At 31.2% G+C, this 20,538-nt stretch overlaps 1 protein-coding gene across 1 annotated transcript in view; it reads left to right on the forward strand.

The window, feature by feature from the left end:
* Sol1 (CUB domain-containing protein Sol1) overlaps window positions 1-20,538 on the forward strand; it is a 341,999-nt gene that overhangs the window by 243,351 nt on the left and 78,110 nt on the right. The gene's annotated exons all lie outside the window — the stretch shown is intronic.

Consider the following 20,538-nt stretch of genomic DNA (forward strand, 5'->3'; position numbering starts at 1 on the left):
TAATTCTATCAAACGGGTGTAACAATTATTTAATTAGGATTATTGGGGAATAAACCTATTATTAAAATCGTATCAAACGCCTGAGCAAATTTGCTGAATAAATTGTTAGAATTTCTGTAAACAAAAGATTTTCATGCCGCGTTTTATTAAAAAGGTAAAATAATTACAATACTGGTGTTCTGGAAAAGCGGATTCGGTGTTCTGTTACATTTCAATAAGAAATGGCTGAAGTTTAATTAAACATGGATGAAGTTTAATTAGACATGGATGAAGTTTAATTAGACATGACTGAAGTTTAATTAGACATGGATGAAGTTTAATTAGACATGGATGAAGTTTAATTAGATATGGATGAAGTTTAATTAGACATGGATGAAGTTTAATTAGACATTGATGAAGTTTAATTAGACATGGATGAAGTTTAATTAGACATGGTTGAAATTTAATAAGACATGGTTGAAGTTTAATTAGACATGGATGAAGTTTAATTAGACATGGATGAAGTTTAATTAGACATGGATGAAGTTTAATTAGACATGGATGAAGTTTAACTAGACATGGTTGAAGTTTAATAAGATTTTTCTCATAAGGTATGGTGGTTCGTTGTCAAAATTGTTGGGAGTTCAATATAAAAGCTGATTAAAGAAAAAGAAAATGTTGGCTTTTCTTTTTCATTTTATATATGGAGTGACATCATTTCAAAAGTTGATGTAGAAAGGTAATATTATCTTTTTCACAAGTATTAGAGAATAGTAGAAAAGTAACTAAGCTTACAATTTGAGAGGCGGGTTTGGGTACATCCCATAAGATGACAAGCACTTTGGGAATTTATTTTTCTCAGGGCCTACTGTTTTGGATTAATGTAAAAAAAAATCTTTCTGACAAGATTAATTTAGATTTATTCGGCAGATAACATTTGAAAAATAATGTTTTTCTTATAATGCGAAATTTTTAAATTTAAAAACAAGTAATAAACATATGTAATTGAAACAGAAAAAACATAATGTTATCAAATAGGTAATTTTGGCTCTAATGCACGTTCCGGCACCATTCTAAACTGTTTTATCTTGTTTGAAATATACCATAGATTTTTCGCTTTATAGGTGCGTTCCGGGATCCGCACATAAGAAGCCGCGCGGCCGTGTTTCTATTTGTGGTTTTTTTACCATGGAGTCTTGGCACGCTGTATTTGTACGGGCGAATACTACGAAGCGCGCTGTTCAAATTGTAGTAATATTATAATCTGATTCAGTTAGTCTGGTTCGCCGTAGTTGTTCTTCGGTAGTTCCACTGCACAACCGCTCATTAGAGAAGCCTGCCACTGCACATAACTCAAAAATAATGATGTTTTAATATGCAATGACATTTGGTTGAATATTATTTTACCTAATGATTGAAAATTATTATGACTTTTTCGTTTTTCTAGAATAGATAGATAGAATAGAAAGATGACAGTAAGCATCCTAAGATAATTTTTATGCCATCATTGTTTGAATTTCGAAAAATAAAAAATACTTTAATTATAATTTTATTATCATCGCGTTATTTTTATGACCTGTCGGGTCGAGGAATTAGGCTCTCGACTAACAAGCCGGAGGCTGCGGGCTCAAATCCCTATGTGCGCAAGTAAGTTTTATTTTATTTATTTGTGTTATTTCACAATTTACTCATTTAAAATAATATATAGTATATTTGCGGCACGTTCCAGAGTGGAAGTTACAGAATTGAAACGTTCGTTTTAGCCGTTTTTGGTGACTAGATCTAGATAGCCAGGTACTCCCCTACCTTTCTCTCTCCACATCTCCTTCCCCTCCCCACTACCTTCAACCTCACAAAATACCCCAATTGAGGAAGCCATAATCTTACTGTCTCCAGTTAGTTGGGAGCAGTTAGGACTATTGTGCAGTTTCACATTTTAAAAATAATCAAATACTATAAAAGAACCTTTTTGAAAACTATAATAATGTACGTATCGTAATAAATTTACTGAAACCTAGTTAATAAATAGCACCATTTGTTCGAGGAAGAAACAAAGGTTGGGATAGCCGTACTTTAAAGGGCTATTCCACCCAGATAAAGCATGGATGAAGCCTATGGCTTATGACAGGCGAATGCGAAAACACAATTCGTAAGGTTAATTCACAATCAACTCACCGGGTGGCGAATGAAATCTGCATCTCGAGAATCATCTGTCAGCACTGGAACGGTGATCGTCGTACGGTAGCACTCGTTATTTTTTATTGGATTGCGATAAAATACTTATTAAGGGATTATTCCGATAAATAACCGGCGATAGTCTACACATTGGTTTTGACAGGACGAACGTTTTTTGTGCGATTGTGTGGCTCACGGCAATCCGTGGTTATAGCTGACGTGTGTGAATTTAAACTACATAGTTCAAATTCTGACCATACTATTGGTTAGCACACGGCCTATTAAAAGCAAACGGCGTGACGGAACACCATTATTTATAAACATTATTTAAGAATAACATTTTTTAACTGAACTAAACATTATATAATAATGTATTCCTTGTATTTGCATTGCATTTATGACTAATAAGTGATTCATTATGGGTCAACTCACAAAGTAAGAATTAAAACAATAAAAAAACCATCGCAACTTAAAGAGAATATACTTCCTGTGCCTGCAAAATGCTGTTAAAATAATTCTAAATTAGTCTGTAATCATCAGTAAGAACATCCTTCAGGAACTAAATGTTTCACGAAATTGCCATTGCTTGCGCTAATGGGTAGTACGGTGGTTAAATGATTCGTTCTGAGTAGACACTTAACAAAATATCAACATTCCGAAAACAAATGTATCCGTTCGTTTTTTTATGTTTCCTTCTCGCTAAATTAAGATTATTTAGAATTATTTATACGTTTTAACATAGTGAATCTTTTTGTTTGTTTTGGAGAATTTGAACGATTCATCAAATTTCAACGTTAATTTTGGGGTTCTGTGAAAGTTTTATTCATGTTCTGTTATTATATCATTATAGGCTAGTTGCTCGACATAACTTAAATAAAAACATAAATTGAAAAAATCTTTCGCGGAACTTTAAAATGAACGTTGAAATTTGATGAATTGTTTAAATTCTCTGAAACAACCCGTCATCTTGGGCGGATTAAATCGTAATTTTACTTAGGTAATTTTTTTATAACAGCAAATTGTCTTTATTATTTTTCGTGGTTTAATTATCATTATTTTCAATAGTGCGTAATTTCTTTAAATAGTTAACAAAGTAGTCATTAATTTTTATGAAAATAATAAATTCATAAAATTGTTTTTTTTTATACATTAAGATATTATCGTTTATATTATTATAAATATAATATATTATTATTTTTTTTATACATTAAGATATTATCATTCGAGCCACCAACAGATTATTGTCGCAACTTATTATGTACCTCCGCTTGCAATACTATCAGCTCTGTTTACTCCAAATGAATAAAATAACTACTTGTACTTATACCACCTACTACCTACTTATTAATCGAAATGTAATAATATTATTTTATTTTATTTTTATTCTTAAATTAATGTTCAATGTAAATAAATATATTCTTATATTTATTTACATTTACTATCTATCTAATTTAGTAACATCTATTGTAGTCTATTTTAATTATCTATACTTTTGTTATCAAGCTTTATACATTTTGTTTATTTCTTACTTTGTAAATAAAAACTTTCTTTCTTTTCTTTACCCAATATAATATATTGTAATGGCACTACTCCCCAAATCAAACACGAGAAACGTTTTTCTCTCTTGAATTGGGTAGTTACGTTAAAAAGAAAACATTTTTATTATAATTAGTTTTTTGTTGTAATTTAACATATTTATGTTTTTGTATAAAAGAAATATATTTTTAAATAAAAATAAAAAAAATCAACTAAATCTGTGTGGGTTTCATGATTATTCAACACAGTGACAATCAACACTTTTAAATGTGATATAAAGTCATTAAAAGCGATAAAATAAAACTAACCTGCAAACCTAACCTAACCTAATCTACGTAACCTATTTAACCTAGTTTTCATCACTTTTTAAAGGTGTGTTGAATTGTCATTTTGATGAGTTATCTGGTCACAATCTGTATCGGTTTATGTTACTATTTGACCATTTTTGTGAATTCCGATAAAGAGATCATGCAGATAATTTTTTTTAATCGGTGAATTGTATGTTAACTCGAGAATCTAATTGAACACTGAATCATGGAAGCATGTAGAAAGAATAAGAATTGTCAGTTAATAGGACATTGAAAATGAATTACACAAGTAAAAATTAAAAACACAAGTAAAGATAGTAGTATAAATATCTGTACTAGATATTTGCTTATTAAGTTTTCTGTACTAGATATTAATTAATTAGTTTGGCCAATTAAGTATTTTGGCCAGAAATATAAAATTTAAGTTTTGTATGAAAAGGGCCGCGATGCCGTTCCTTTTAAAAATTATTGCATATCTGCGTGTATATTTGCTTTTTTTAAAGGAAACAATGTTATTAAAATTAAATATTATGAAAGAGTAATTTTCATTCCCCACACAATGCAAGCTGTGTTAACAAGAATTGTACTTACATAAAATAAGACAAATACAGTGGTGCCTCACACAACGAACTTAATTCGTTCCAGGAGCAAGTTCGTTATGCGAAAAGTTCGTTATGTGAAACGCGTTTTCCCATAACAATACATGTTAAAAAAAATAATTCGTTCTGTAGCATAAAATATGGTAAGATGCAGCAGTTTTGAGGACATTTGGCACGATCAGGTGAATCGATACTTAACTAACAAACCAACCATCACGCCATTTCCCTAAACAACTCGCTCTTGGCACACATTTTTTGCCTCATTCACATTCATACATCGTCTTATAAATACTCTTCTATTATTCTGGCTCTTGACATGGCCCGACTCAAGTATCTGATTCACTTGGTCGTGCCATTTCTTCCTCGGGCGACCCCGACTTTTGCTAACTTTCACATTTGCTTCATATATTCTCCTTAAACTCCTTCCTTCACTCATTCGCTCTACATGCACAAACCTTCTAAGCGTCCCTTTCTTAATCTTTCTCATTACGCTTACATTAGCCTTGCACTCATTGCGGATCTCCACATTTGTCATACGATCATACATGGAGGCGAATATTATCTGAGAAAATTCACGATATGATTCCAAAAGATAATGAAGCTAGGGGTGGTAAAAGGAAGGAATGTTTTTCGTTTCATCGTTTCTGCTATTCCCACCCCTGCAAATAAACCACGAGATGGTTAGTTTATAATTAATTTTCGCTTCCCATCTTACACATATAAGCAGGGTTCGCTTAATAAAGCAAGCCAAGCTGTGTTTACTTTTAAAAAGCAAAATCCCGTCAAATTATTATTTTAGAGCGAAGTAACGGTTTCTGTTTATTTTAAGCCTGATACTTCAGTCAACCAGACTTGTTTGCATATAGAACAGTTTGTTTTTCATCAATTTTTAATTATTCTGGTGTTGTTGCAAAATCTGAACCGTTCTACAAACGGCGGAAAAACGTTGCAGTCGCGGTATAAAATAGGTGTTTTGTTAAATTAGCCAAACCAGGTTTCTGCCCCGGTTAAGCCAAAATGCAAACTTTTCTGTTTACTCTGCCTTGGTTCTGTTTGTAATGTTACCTACAGATTTTTCACGGCTTATAACATGAAATTTATTTGAATCTTTAGTTTTACTACTCTTTTGTTTGGATGGAAGCGTCTTTATCTCGTTAAAGGCGTGTAATAATATATTTATCTACGAAAGAATTAATATTGTGAATAGCTAAAATGAAGTCAATAAATGCCTATTTTGAAGGTTTATAAAACAAAACTATAATGTAGATTGACAAAATCCTTGCCTCCTAACCCTTAGTTACGGGATTAAAACTTTAGCAGATAAATAAAAACAATGGGTAGTTTAATAATTAGTTGCAATGAAATCAGATGAAAATCTGATAAAAAAAAAAGAAAATAGCTAATACGCAAAACATTTTCTATCAAGGAAAAAAATATATATTCTATTAAGTCTGCACCCATTGGTAGATTCAAGGAGAAAGTTTTTAAGTTATCCTACAATACTAACTTGTAAAAATAACTAATAAAAAAATAAATTTATAAATTAATAAATAATATAGAATTTTTTTTAAGTTACTAAAGAATTTTTTTTTCCTTCACTTCTTACAGATTTCATCAAACGAATTGACCTAGTAGGATTTACCATGATCAACTCAACTTAACTTTAATTAAATTCAACTGAACTCAAATCAATTACATTCAACTCAACATACTTCAACTAAACCTAATTCAATTGAATTCAACTCAACTCAATCATTTAAACTGAACTCAACTTAACTTAGCTTCAAATTTTATTCAAACATTATTAAGTAGTCTCTCATTCAGGCTTCGTTTACTTTGCCGCCCAGTTTTCCACGATGAATAATCTTGCATTGTAGAATAAACACATTTCTATTATCATCATCCGAACAATTGAACAATTATTTACCAGTGGCGTGCATAATAAATGACGGACTGCAGTGGCGCCGCGAGGGTCGTGCGGTAAATTGGGGCTGAACACGGTGCAATATTGATGCAGCCGGCTGCAGGTGCATTTCTCCCCCTGCCCGGACATAAACCTGATATTTTAAAACTACTTTACCAGAGAGCCTCCATAAAAATATTATGGGAATCGTAAAGGAGAATAACTGCACGTACTGCACATTTATTTCACAAGTTATAGTAAAAATATACCATGGGTATAAAAAAATTAGCTCTTTATTAGCAGTATTGCAATCATAAAAAAATATTAATACTTTCCGAATATTACGGATAAGATTACTACCCATTCATATACTAACTTCGGTGTATTATGCCATGGTACATCCCACCTCTGCTGTATCTTGGACTTTGCCTCAAAGAAACTGATAGCTGACCTGCAGGTGGTCTAGAACCGAGCTCTCAGAAATGTTCTAGGTTTTCCATGAGACACACATATCAAGGACCTCTATTCAATTTCGGATATCCTTCCAATCACAGTAATATTCCCAAACATGAAATCACGACCACCATCCTACAAATTACCCGACAATCAACCCACACTAACATCAAGCTACTTTACAAACAAGACATCTACTACCACAATACACACTATAACATACTATAGCACACACTCCGAAATATGGAATAAAATCCCTTAAATATATTGCCGACACACTCTATAACTCTCTTCCTGATATGTATAAAAACACATAAAAACGAAAATACGTAATTCTTGCCGTGTTGTACTTTGTTTTGTTTCTTTCTCTCACCTTTTCTATCCCCTGTGTTTATAATTGAGCATAATCTATTTTTACCAATGTACTCGTATTAGTGGGTATATCCCTATCTGTTTCTTATTTTGTTTCTTCTTGTTTGTTATACTGAACCTCATTTTTTATTTGTGTACTGTTATTGTATATGTGAAACTTATTATGAATATATTTTTCTATTTTTTTACTGTTTTATGTGAAACTTTTAATTATGTTATCAAAATACCAATGTTAAATTATACCTGTTAACTCTCATTTATGTAATGTAAGTTCCTCTTGTCCTACAATGAGTTTTTTAACTTATCGGGATAGCTCTAGCAAAAAATAAAAATAATTTTAAAAAAAGTATATATAAATCAGAATACGTGTTCATGTACCTTTGTTTGTTTGTGAATATATAATTACGAAATGCGAAAAGGTAATGATTTTTATGAAGAATTCCGTTTTTAACAAGAATACGAATAATTTAAAGATATTTTATATAAATTTTCAATATTTTGTGTATTTAAGTTTTTTCGTGTTGGTAATTCGTTTTTTCATCAGATAGAACTGTCTGACCATTAGAATGTTTGCAGGTTTTTTGGTGAGAGAGTGAAAATACAACTCAAAATATTAATAGTATGAGTCATAAATCATAAAAAAAAACTAAATAAATCGCTACCGAACTTCGATATTTCTGTTGGCCTCTGAAAACGAAAAACTTCCACAAAATATCGATGTTGGGTTGTTTGAACTATGCCCAGGGGGAATAGAACCAATACAAAGCAAAATCCAATCATTACATTTTGATAGCAAATCACTTGACCACCGTATTTGTTTTATTTTAATTAGGAAATACAATTCAATCCCAAAACTTTATATAGAAAGCAAAATCCACACATACTAATAATACTTTCTTTTATACATTGGAGAGGATAATATTAACAACTCTCAGTGAAAATGTAAAAGAGATGAAGGGACAGAAAATAACTGTCGGAGCTAGGAATTTAACCCAAATCATCTTGTTTTATCGGAACTGACATCTCTACAAATTGAGCTATTGCCATCTTTTTGCCTACATTCTGTCATTATTTTTAATCTCATTCGTCCATTTATGTTTCCTAACATTATCTTCAATTATTTATCTTTTTTACCGGAGTTTCTCACGAATTTTTTCATTAAGGTGTGTAAGATATCTAAGATATCTCAATTAGTTTCATTAAGTTGTGTAAGATATCTAAGATATCTCAATTAGTTTAATTAAGTTGTGTAAGATATCTCAATTAGTTTCATTAAACTGTGTAAGATATCTAAGATATCTCAATTAGTTTCATTAAGTTGTGTAAGATATATAAGATATCTCAGTATTGTCATTAAAGGGTGTAAGATATCTAAAATATCTCAGTTATTTTCATTGAGGTGTGTAAGATATCTAAGAAATAATCTCAGTTATTTTCACTGAGCTGTGTAAGATATCTAAGAAATCTCAGTTATTTTCATTAAGGTGTGTAAGATATCTAAGATTTTTGTAAGGGGTATTTATGTTTTTCTGTTTATTTATGATTCTGTTCTGTGTGTAACATGAATTATCTGTGGAAACTTCACTGGTTAATGCAAAATGTAAAATGTAATTATTTTTTATAAAATAATAAAACTGTTTGTTTCCCCAATGCACTAAAATAAAATAAAAATTGTATGAAACTCCGGCTTCAGAAAAACACTTGGACTTATAATGTGATAGATTTACAATATTTTAATTAGCAAGCAGTTAAAATAATGTGAACTTGAGGTTCCTTCCTTATTATTCATCCTCTTTATCCTTCTTAACATTCCCGGGTTTCAAATAACCTGACAATATTTAATAATCTACCACTTCACAGAGAGCTGAAAATGTTGTTTGCGTTGTGGAGGACTTACCCAGCCGAGGAATTGAACACACTTTGCCTGGGTGGGACCCAAACTCAACTCAGCCAATGATCAGTCAATTATCAATTATTCCCACGGTCTCTACAATACTTGACAACTAACGCCATCTTTGGGTAACCTAATAGACTACTTTGAATACCATCTGTCAGTTAGCTATTGCATAAATATCAAGGATGTCACATATTTTATTTGCGTCTTTTTCTTTCATAATTGTCATTGATGATCGATGATTGATGATTGATGATTGATGATTGATGATTGATGATTGATGATTGATGATTGATGATTGATGATTGATGATTGATGATTGATGATTGATGATTGATGATTGATGATTGATGATTGATGATTGATGATTGATGATTGATGATTGATGCTTGATGATTGATGATTGACGATTGATGATTGATGATTGATGACTGATGATTGATGATTGATGATTGTTGGTTTATGATTGATGATTGATGATTGTTGGTTGATGCTTGATGATTGATGATTGATGATTGATGATTGATGATTGATGATTGATGATTGATGATTGATGATTGATGATTGATGATTGATGATTGATGATTGATGATTGATGATTGATGATTGATGATTGATGATTGATGATTGATGATTGATGATTGATGATTGATGATTGATGATTGATGATTGATGATTGATAATTGATGATTGATGATTGATGATTGATGATTGTTGGTTTATGATTGTTGGTTGATGCTTGATGATTGATGATTGATGATTGATGATTGATGATTGATGATTGTTGGTTTATGATTGATGATTGTTGGTTGATGCTTGATTGATGATTGATGATTGATGATTGATGATTGATGATTGATGATTGATGATTGATGATTGATGATTGATGATTGATGATTGATGATTGATGATTGATGATTGATGATTGATATTATCTTCTTCTTCTTTGATTCCATTTTCTTTCAATGGGGTTTGTAAGCTTCAATGAGTTTATTTATATACATCCTAGACTAAATATATAAAACGTCAAAAGATGTTTCATATGAATAAACCTATTCAGGTTTATGTAATGTTACGTATAACCTCAACTTACGGGAAAAGAACTAAGCAACCGCAAATAGCGCGAAACGTCGCTTGCAGTTACTTTGTTCCTTTCCCGTAATTTGAGGCTCGGTTCGCGTTTCGGTTCCCAAATGTATACGTACCATAAGACACCATTCAAGTTGTAAAAAAAATATAGTGTTCTTGAAAGAAAAATTTCACCTTAATTTTATGTTTTATTCTTACCATAGAATTGTGGTAATAATTAGTATATTACCCACGCACAAGCTTTGCATTTGCAGGATTTTTAACCAAGAACTACACTGTAATTTTATTTGTATAACTGTTCATACATAAAAAAAAGGATTTTAAAAATTTAAATATGAGAAATTATTCAAAAATGGATGAGGTTTATAAGCTTCATTTGTTTATGTGAAACCGCACAAGAGTCCCATTTGCTCCCAACTGTCTGGACTCAGTGAGACTATGGCATCCCCAATTTGTGAGTGGGGATTGTGGAGAAGTGGGGAAGTGGGGAATAGGAGGAAGGGAAGGAGATGGGGAAGAGTTTCAAGCAAAGTTTCAATTCTGAATGGTGGTCTTCAATAATCGATGAAAGAAGGTCGTAAAGGAATAAATTACTAGTCTGAATAAATTAAACATTTTTAAAAGTCGCATATAACGGTAATGAATTCACGAGTTCCCGCATCAAACAGGAAACCCGACATACATAAAAGATAAAACTCCCATTCAACCCTTATCAAGCCCAGTGTCATGATGGTATTCACAGGCGTGAATTGCAAGTACCAATATTACACAAGGACGGAATTACACAAGCTTAAGTCAAGTATTTTATTACACCTATTTAAATTACACATACTAGAATTATACATTGACTAAATTGAACAAGGAGAGAATTTTATTACACCTACTAGAATTATACATGAAAAACATTACATACGGAGAGAATTACATCTATTTAAATTGAACCTACTGGAATTACATTTGAATGACATTACACTTGGAGAGCAATACATCTATTTAAATTACATCTACTGGATTCACGCAAGGAGAGATTTACATCTTTATAAATTACGCCAACTGGAATTTTACATGAACGAAATAACGGATGGAGAGAATTAGATTTATTTAATTTACACCTGCTGGAATTATACATGGATGAAAATACACGTGGAGAGAATTACACCTACTTAAACTAGAGGTACTGAAAAAGTGTTTTTAATAGGTTTAAATGTCTAAGAGTGTTTACATTTTCATATACTAAAAAAAAAAAATTATATTTCCAGTACGTAAATGTTGTAAAAAATATGAGTCGAAAAATTTCGAACAATAAGTAGTGTATATATGTTTAATAAATTAATCATAATAATTTCGGTTGTTGGTGAATGGGTGCGTGATTTGAAATTGTGTTACTGGGTAATGTAAACGTTGACTATAAACTAATACATTACATAATATCGAATTAGTAAATGTTATTTAAATTGTTTCAATAAATAATTAATTGTTTATTTATTTAATATCCACGTTATACATACATCATACACAATGATTACATGTTACTAAATACAAGCATAATCAAACACTTGTAATAATTTAAACAAAGATTGCAATTAACTGTGGCATTTGATCATAAAATGATGACAGAAAGTATAAAATTAATACAAGCTCTAGTAGGAGACACAAGTAGATACAAAATATTATAAACAAGTATAATAATAGACTTTAAAAGACAAGATAGTTTTGCCTTTTTGTACCTAGTTTCTGTTAACAATCTAGCAATTGTTTGGTTTTTGTGGAGTTTAATTGTTTTTCAATCGATAATTAAACATTAACAAACCGTTTAGATGTAGTTTGTATAAAGTGTACCTTCGTGCTAAAAATTTACTCTACTTGACTCAAATATTTATCATCTTCGCGTGTCGTTATCATATTCAAAGGTCAAAAGTGTAAATAGTAAATAATTTTCATTTTGGAAAAAAGCTAGATTTGCGTTAGAATAGGCTAGATTAAGTTAGTTGATGTTTGTAATTCCATTCTTATTAAAGTAGGTGTAATTTTCTCCGTGTGTAATTTTGTTCCAGGGTAATTCTGGCAGCGGTATTGGTACGAGAATTGAACGCACTTGTAATTTAAACGTTTAATCATCGAACATTCGGACAGTAAAAATTTCACAAAAAAATTATTGTTTTGTTTTTATGGTTTCAAAAATTTTACCAAAATATTGCTTCTCTATTATACAATATTCTTTAAATTTTACGACATCACACCTTAAAAGTTAATTGTATTTTCACGGCGCGGCGTAGGGTATTTGTAAACATAGTCGTTTAAGGTGTTAGCTACAAAATATGTATTTTATCTTTAATCGTGATTTATGTACGCATAACGAGTCTATTCATATTATCGTGATTGTATATCGCCATTGTGCCTGAGATACCAAATTATGATATTTATACTGGCGCAGACCTGTGAAAAATCAAAGGATGTTATATAATTGTAGGATTTGTTAAACTGAAATATTTACAAAAAAACAAAAAATTCTTCAGAGTCACTGCCTTTCAAAAGAAGAAATTCATCTTTTTAGTGATGGTAAACTTTAAAAAAATTTGTAAATCAATTAGATTTTATTTATGTTTTGTGGATAATATACTTAAATTGTAACTGATTTTTTTTTCAATTTAATTTTGAATCGATGATGAAACATTACAAAACCTTTTAACCCCTACAGCGTTTAAGGGTCATGTTTAACCGGGCGTTCATATATTAAATATTATTTTATTACATTTTTTTTCCTATCATGCGGAAATACTTAATTATTTTGACGTTAAAAAGAAAAAAATAATTCTTTCTGTTTGTCTCAAATCTTTATGCTGGAATCCATTGATAAAATCTTGAAAATAGCCTAAATGAATAATTCATATTTCGCGCCGCTATCATAAGAATCGGTTTAACTTTAAAAATTATTTTTTTTAATATATGAACGACATAAAAGTGAAGGTACAGTTTTCTTACGAATTTCCCAAACAAAACGAACATGTTTTGAAATATCGAGTTTTCTCAATTTTTTTGTGTTTGAAGTAAAACTTTAAGTAAAAATGTGTTTAGCGTTTTTGACAACATGTTTCACGTTTGCTATTAAAATTTTATTTTGCAAAATAATACTTTTTTTTAAATTCATGCACAGGGAAGAAAATTTTATCTAGTTTCTAAAACTGTATTCGTTTTAACGGAAAATTAAATGTATTTAATTATAAAGTATTTTATGAATGTATTTTATTAATATAAGCATAGGTAAGCAAAATAGGTCCGTGCTAAGAATATCTTTTAACTCAAAAATGTATCATCATCGCGTTTCGTCTTCCTGTCCAAAGGTCAGCACAAATAATACACAGTTTCTAGTCTGCTAACGTAAGGAATATTACGTACGATTTATCTATAAATTTTGTAGCAAAATGGAGAAAGATATTAGCCAGAATAATCTTTAATCCTATGGATCAATAGCGACATAGAAAAGCAAAATCGATATGTTTCCTCATTTACATTTATGGTGTTAGTTTTTTACTTTTCTCATTATTATGAATTATTATGTATTTACACTCTCTATGGTGTGTGTGGGATTGCATACACCTTCCTGCATTCCGTGATAATTTATTTTTTTAAGTTAAAAGAAATATACATATTTCACTTTCTTACACATATTCATAAAAAAAAACTTTTAAATATATATTTAAAAGTTTTTTTTAAAATATAATTGTAAGCAATAATTCGTCATCCGAAATACTAATACAAATTGAAAATATTTCCCGAGTAAAAATAAATGCCGCCAACGGGAATTGAACCCGTGCCTTCTGATGTCCGGTCAGGTGCTCTGTATCCACTGAGCTATGATGGCTTATTTCCAACCCGCCAAATGATTAAATATGTACTAGTACCTCAATCAACCATTACTGCTTACTCTATTTTTTCACCTGTAAACAACCAACTTTATTTTTGTAGGAAAGGCTTTGTTAGTGCTAAATTTCCCACTAGATGGCGTCGAGACATATTATATCTTCATTTATTTGTGAAATATTTTTGAATTGTAAAATATTATTATTTTTTATTGATAAACTAACGTTTATAAGACAAGGTTTTATGCATAGCATAAAGGATAACAAATAATTATAAGCAATAATTAGTCATCCGAAATACTAATACAAATTGAAAATATCTCCCGAGTAAAAATAAATGCCAACCGCCCGGTTCAATTCCCGTTGGCGGCATGTATATTGTTGTTTACTGCCTAACTTATATAAGAACATTTTAATTTTCTTCACTAATATTATGAACTACAGTTTTATTTCTCAACACCCCGTAGTAAGCGTTCAAATTTTGTTTTAAAGGGAGATATTTAAATACGAATGTTAAGTTAATATTATGCGAAAATAGTAAAATTATTTAATAAAACACGTCTCGTTTGAAATACAGCAAAACTCTCTTCGACAAATGCTTTAGTTGCATTTAAAAATACGCCATTAATTTGTTCATGCCTATAACATATTAAATAACAGAACAAACGTGTTTTTAATAATCAAGCTTACTTTGCGATTTTTTTCTACCGTGGGAATTTTATATAATTAACTTTTGGGAAGAGCAAATTTATAGATATTATGTTAAAAAATAACTTTTTTTCGGAACCTAAAAACTAAAAGAGTTAACGACAAAACTTGCTATAAATCGGTAGAAATTGGAAATGCGGGGGCTTAAATATATTCATTCTATTACTGTTTTAAAATTATCGGGTTTTAGATTGCATGTGTGCAAACCAACTATTTTGTCTTGTGTAGTTCGTGTACTTATGTTGTTTCCATAAATGTTGTATTCGTGTGTATTAAATCCATTTTGGATTTTGTGGATTAACGGGCATATGTAAATTCGTATAATCTTCTTATTTACAGTAAAAAAATTTAATGGTATGCTTTTTTAGGGGGGGTATCTGGGTTATAATCAAAAAAAATTATACTTTATTATCTGAAAGTCGTTTTAATCCCATATTTAGAAAGTTCTGAGAGTATTTCACTTTTAATTCTAAAAATGAAGTACGTGCTAGAATTTTAGATATAACGTTAAAAAAATCATATTGATTAACGATCAGCGTCATTTTGTTTTTTTTTTTGTTTTTGAACATTCCCCGCTAAACGCCGATTTTTTTTTCCCATGTTCGTTATTTTTTCAAATAAAGCATGAGGGTTATCATGTTACGCTAGATGGCTGGCGGTGGGTTCACAATCTGAAACGGACGGGATTCATTTTCATATGTCAAAAATTCAAATTGACATCGTCGATTTTTCGTCAATCAAATTTAACTGTTGTTGAAATACCACAAACTTAGAGCTCTATCAAAAATTTTAATAAAACGTTAATTTATTGCCTTTAATTCCAATTATTATTTTTTTTTCAATAATCTTTTATTAAATTTAATTGCTACAAAAAAAACTGCCGGCAAAACACGAGCGGTTAGGAAAGGGAACTGAAATTAAGAAATTTGTTGCTGGAGGTATTGCAAAGGAAATGAACTTGCCGGAAATGGAAGAGGAAAGAGTGGCAAGGAAAGGAAGGCTACAGAAAAGCCGGTTTGGTTGAAAGGAGGCGAATGGGGTAAAAAATTCGATTCCCATAGAGAATTCAATAGGGCCGAAGGAAATGGATTTTCCTCGATGGAGTTAATAATGCGAAATCACTTTATTACAATTGAACGAAATATCATAATTTCATAACTATAACTTCATTTTTACAAGCCTTAAATATGGTTTTAATACATTGTCGTTTTATGGATCCAATAGGCATTTCACACTGTAAAAGAATCATTGTTAATCGCACTAAAGTCCCAACTCGTTTTGAGAGGTGGGTATGGGTACCGCCGCCCCTGAAACCTTTAATTAATTAACCAACACCTCTGCCATAGGTCACCTTAGGTGGTTCGCTACGTTTGGTGACTTATCACGGGTCCCCGGGTTCGTGAGGTGAGGTTTGTCCAGGTCCTGCGTGGCGGGCCGGATTCGGAGAGGCCGGTTGAAAGGTCACAACTCTAGCAGGATTTTTTTGACCCATCGCATCGCCTTGCATCACAGTGGAAGAGATGGATTCGTATGCCTTTCATTCCTGGATATTGACTCCTAGATTCCTTCGTACCCACCCCTCATACGTTTTTTATTCCCTAAACCACATTTCCTTAATTTACTTAAAATAGTGAGTGACCCTGAGTAAAATGTTTTCCTCAGGGCCTCTTGTGTGGAGCCATTGTATAAAAATATATCTGAAGCCATTGGGACTACGATTCGAACTAGCTTTATGATTTGACAAGCACATTGAACACATTATTTCTAAATCCTACAGAATGCTAGGTTTCTTATTAAGAATATGCAAAGTTTTCAAAAGTGCTAAGACTCTGAAAATTTTGTTCTGTTCATTGGTCAGAAGTCCACTGGAGTATGCTTCCACAATATGGAATCCTCAATATAAGGTATACATAGATTTAGTAGAAAGTATACAGAATAAATTTTCGAAACATTTACTCAAGAAATACAACAATACTACAAATAATATGTTAACTTTACAAAAAAGACGCACATTGTCAGACCTGTTGTTTCTACATAATCTGCTAAATAATAAAATAGATAGTCTCGAATTACTATCCGTCATTGGTTTAAATGTTCCAACGAGGCGTACCAGGCACACTACACTATTTCATATTGAAGCCAACAATACCAATGCAGCAAACAACTCAGTAATTACTCGCGCAATCACAACATACACCCATTACGAAAAATTACTACATTTAGACATCTTTCATGATTCCTTTCTAACATACAAAACTAACTTATTAAATTTCTTAGCATGACAAATTTCAAAAATATTTTCACATCATTTTTCAAAACTCCTATGTATTAACAGTCAATTACAATTCGTGAGCTTATTATAAGTCTTATTTTCAAATCATTTATTATTATCTATCCACACACTTCCTTCCTTTTATAACAATCTCAGGCGAAATTACGTAATGACATTTTATGGACATACGTAATAGGTACTACAACTATGTAATAACTAAAAAAATTCTAACTGTATCTTATTGTACTGTGTATGTCTTAACAAATAAATAAATAAATAAATAACAACGCTACTGCCTTACCAGACGGCTGTTACAAATGTTGGATGGCGTAAAGTCAAAAACTCCATATTCACGAACCGAGAGGAACATGCCATTTTGGCGGCTTATCAAAAATGACAATTTTAAATTGTTATAAAAAATTTATTCTTCAACATTAAAATAAAAATAGTAATTTTTTTCGACAGTAAATAATACAGTGAAAATACCCTAACTATTGGGGTATGTTGACAGGCTAAAGGGAGTGGGTGGGGTAGGGCTGGTGATGAAGATGGTCAAGCTGTGTACCTGACTCCTCAGATTTGGTCACTAAACAAGAGTGGTGGCTTTCAGCAGGGTGATACTGAGAGGATCTACCATTCTGGAAAGTGTGTGTGCAAATTTCTATAATATCAGTTATTTAGATGTGAAACGACGCATACAAATTTAATTTTATTCATTTGCGCACGCCACGGAGGTCATCAGAAAAACGCAAATGTAGTTCTGAATAAATAAATTCATACGGATCAAACTGGAAGTTCACAGCGTGTACGTAATATCTCCTTCTTAAAAATATAATATATTCTTAGTGTAACGTTCTGTACTATAAATCCTAGGGGGAACGAGTGCAGCTTCTTCCTGTATAAAATATTATTTAAATTTAACACCGTACACCGCACCGTTTGGCATGACATATTGCGGTTCGCCGCAGGGTTGGATTAATTTTAGATATTTTTTTTATATTTATGCTCTTCCTTCAAAGTTTTGCAGTTTTATCATCGCGACACCGCTAAGTGACTTGTAATTTCTTTACAATTAATAGGTTATGATAATTTATTACATTCATTGAAATTGTTGAAGTCAAGTGACTGAAGAAAGAATTTTCATCTTAAATTGTATAGTTTCAGTTGGTTAGTCCTGACATATTGATGTTGATTCATTTTCATGTTCGTACCATTAGATCAAGGTTCCAAATTACGTATTATTGTGATAATTATAATACAGTTTCAGGCTACAATTCTGTTCTAAATTACTTACACAACAATGGTAAATTCTATGCTAATGTTGCTGATGTTTTTAATATGCCTCTATTGAATTATAAAGTAGTTATATTTAAACACTTTAGCAGTGCATATTTTAACGAGGTCTCTGCATAACAAATTTTGGTTTTGGTTTTGTTTCTTCTTAACTGCTTTCATGAACTTTACAGGTAATATTAATATGTTATTTTGTTTACTTACATAATCTTAATATTTTTTTTCTTCTTTCTATATTTTTCTATGACTGTCAATAACTATCATGTATGTAGAAGGCACTTGTGCTGTTAATTCTAAATAAATGAAGAAACGTTAACATTCCAGAGTAACAGATAACCCGGCAAATATAATTAGGTATAGTATTTCACCTTCCATCAGTAATTGCTGTAAATGTAGCCTGAGATACAATAAAGGGTTCAGCTTACATAGGATTTTACCCGCAATACCTGTTTACCTAACCAAAGCTTTAGACTGATTCTTCTATGAATTGGAATATATTACAGATCTTCACTTTAAGGTGTCAAACCATTTGGCTTTTGGGTAAGGAAAATATTAATTTTAAGCGTGTAATCTGAAAACATAAAATCGACTAACAAATCAAGGGCTTAATGTCAAACAACGTTAGCTCCAAATAATTCTAAGCCTTATTGTAAAATAATGTTATCTACGAAAAGACATACAAATATGACATGTTTTTCAGTAGATAACGTTATTTGACTTTAGGACCTAGAATTATTTGCCCACGAAATCTGCAAAATAGTTTAAATCCGGAACAAAGCAATGACCGAATTTACAATAATTTCTCCATTTGTGTTTGAAACGTTGAACAGATAATTCCAAAAAGGGTGATTTATGCCGATTTGGAAGAAAACTGATGTCGCCAGTTTACATAAGACCTTTAAACTCCTATACCCCAGACAGGTCAATAAAATTGACCAACCATCTGTTAACAAAATAAATTCTATGATTGAAAATGTTTTTTTTTTTATTTTCTTAAGAACTATCTAATGAAAAGAGTAAGCAGAGAAGATAGACCGCCTCACATCTCTTTCTGGGCACACACTAAAAAAACACAAGGAATGGGATGTGGGCGTGTTTCGTGGTACAGAAGTCGGACAAATCTGGCTTTAAAATTCTCCTCAAAGCTGTGTTTTCTGATCATCATTAAATTAAAATTGGATGGCGATATAAGATATCATGAATGCGTAAGAGGTGCTTATTAGATGGTCTAGAAAGAAAAGTTACGAAGTCAGTTGTAACAGTTTTTGTTTCCATTCAAATCTACATGGAAGGCATTTCTAGTTTGTATTTTATATTCAGTGACAAGAAATATTAAAAAAAAAATCATACTTAGGACACACGGAAATGCCCATAATACAGTTCTATCAGTTTATCTCATCAGTGGTTTCAGATTATGATTCAGAAATTACGAACTTTTTGTCGATTTTTCGCGTAGCCCCATCCCAAGAAATACTTCTATTGAATGAGTTCCAAGTCAGTGATTAGATTTAGGGGTGAATCATTGCCGCGGAGGCTTTCGCGCTGGTACTGCGGAGGCTTCAGATCGAATTTCCTGTCGAGCTTTTCACTTAGGCGCAGAGCTTTTAAAGGTCGCAATTTGATTTCAAAATAACAGCGATGATTAGGGGGGATTAGATCTGACATTTCTGAAAAAACCTTGAAAAGTTTTTGATTTCTTATACGAAGTTATTAAAAAAATGTTTTATAAAGTTTTTTTAATGTCATTTAAATCCTCAAGGCCTCAACAATTTAACATTAAGTTGAGATGTTTTTGTTTTCTTTGGTGGAAATTTGAACTTGTTTAAAAAATATATATTTTTGTCATTGCGAAAAAAAGAAACATCTGTATTTTATTTATAAAAGCACGAGGGATATGATCATATGGTAATAATTAATTAAGTCATTTTATTTCTTTGAAAACACATCAAAACATGAAGTTATTGAAATATAAAAAGATTTGTGTAGTGACACTCACATTGATATAAAATTGTTTGAACAATATTTAATTAGATTATGATATGAGATTTTCTCGGCCAATAGCAGCGTTTTCAACTATTTTTCGGGTATGCATATATA

Source organism: Hesperophylax consimilis, chromosome 14 (assembly GCF_061612785.1).
Source record: "Hesperophylax consimilis isolate HC1 chromosome 14, BYU_Hcon_1.0, whole genome shotgun sequence".
NCBI lineage: Eukaryota > Metazoa > Arthropoda > Insecta > Trichoptera > Limnephilidae > Hesperophylax > Hesperophylax consimilis.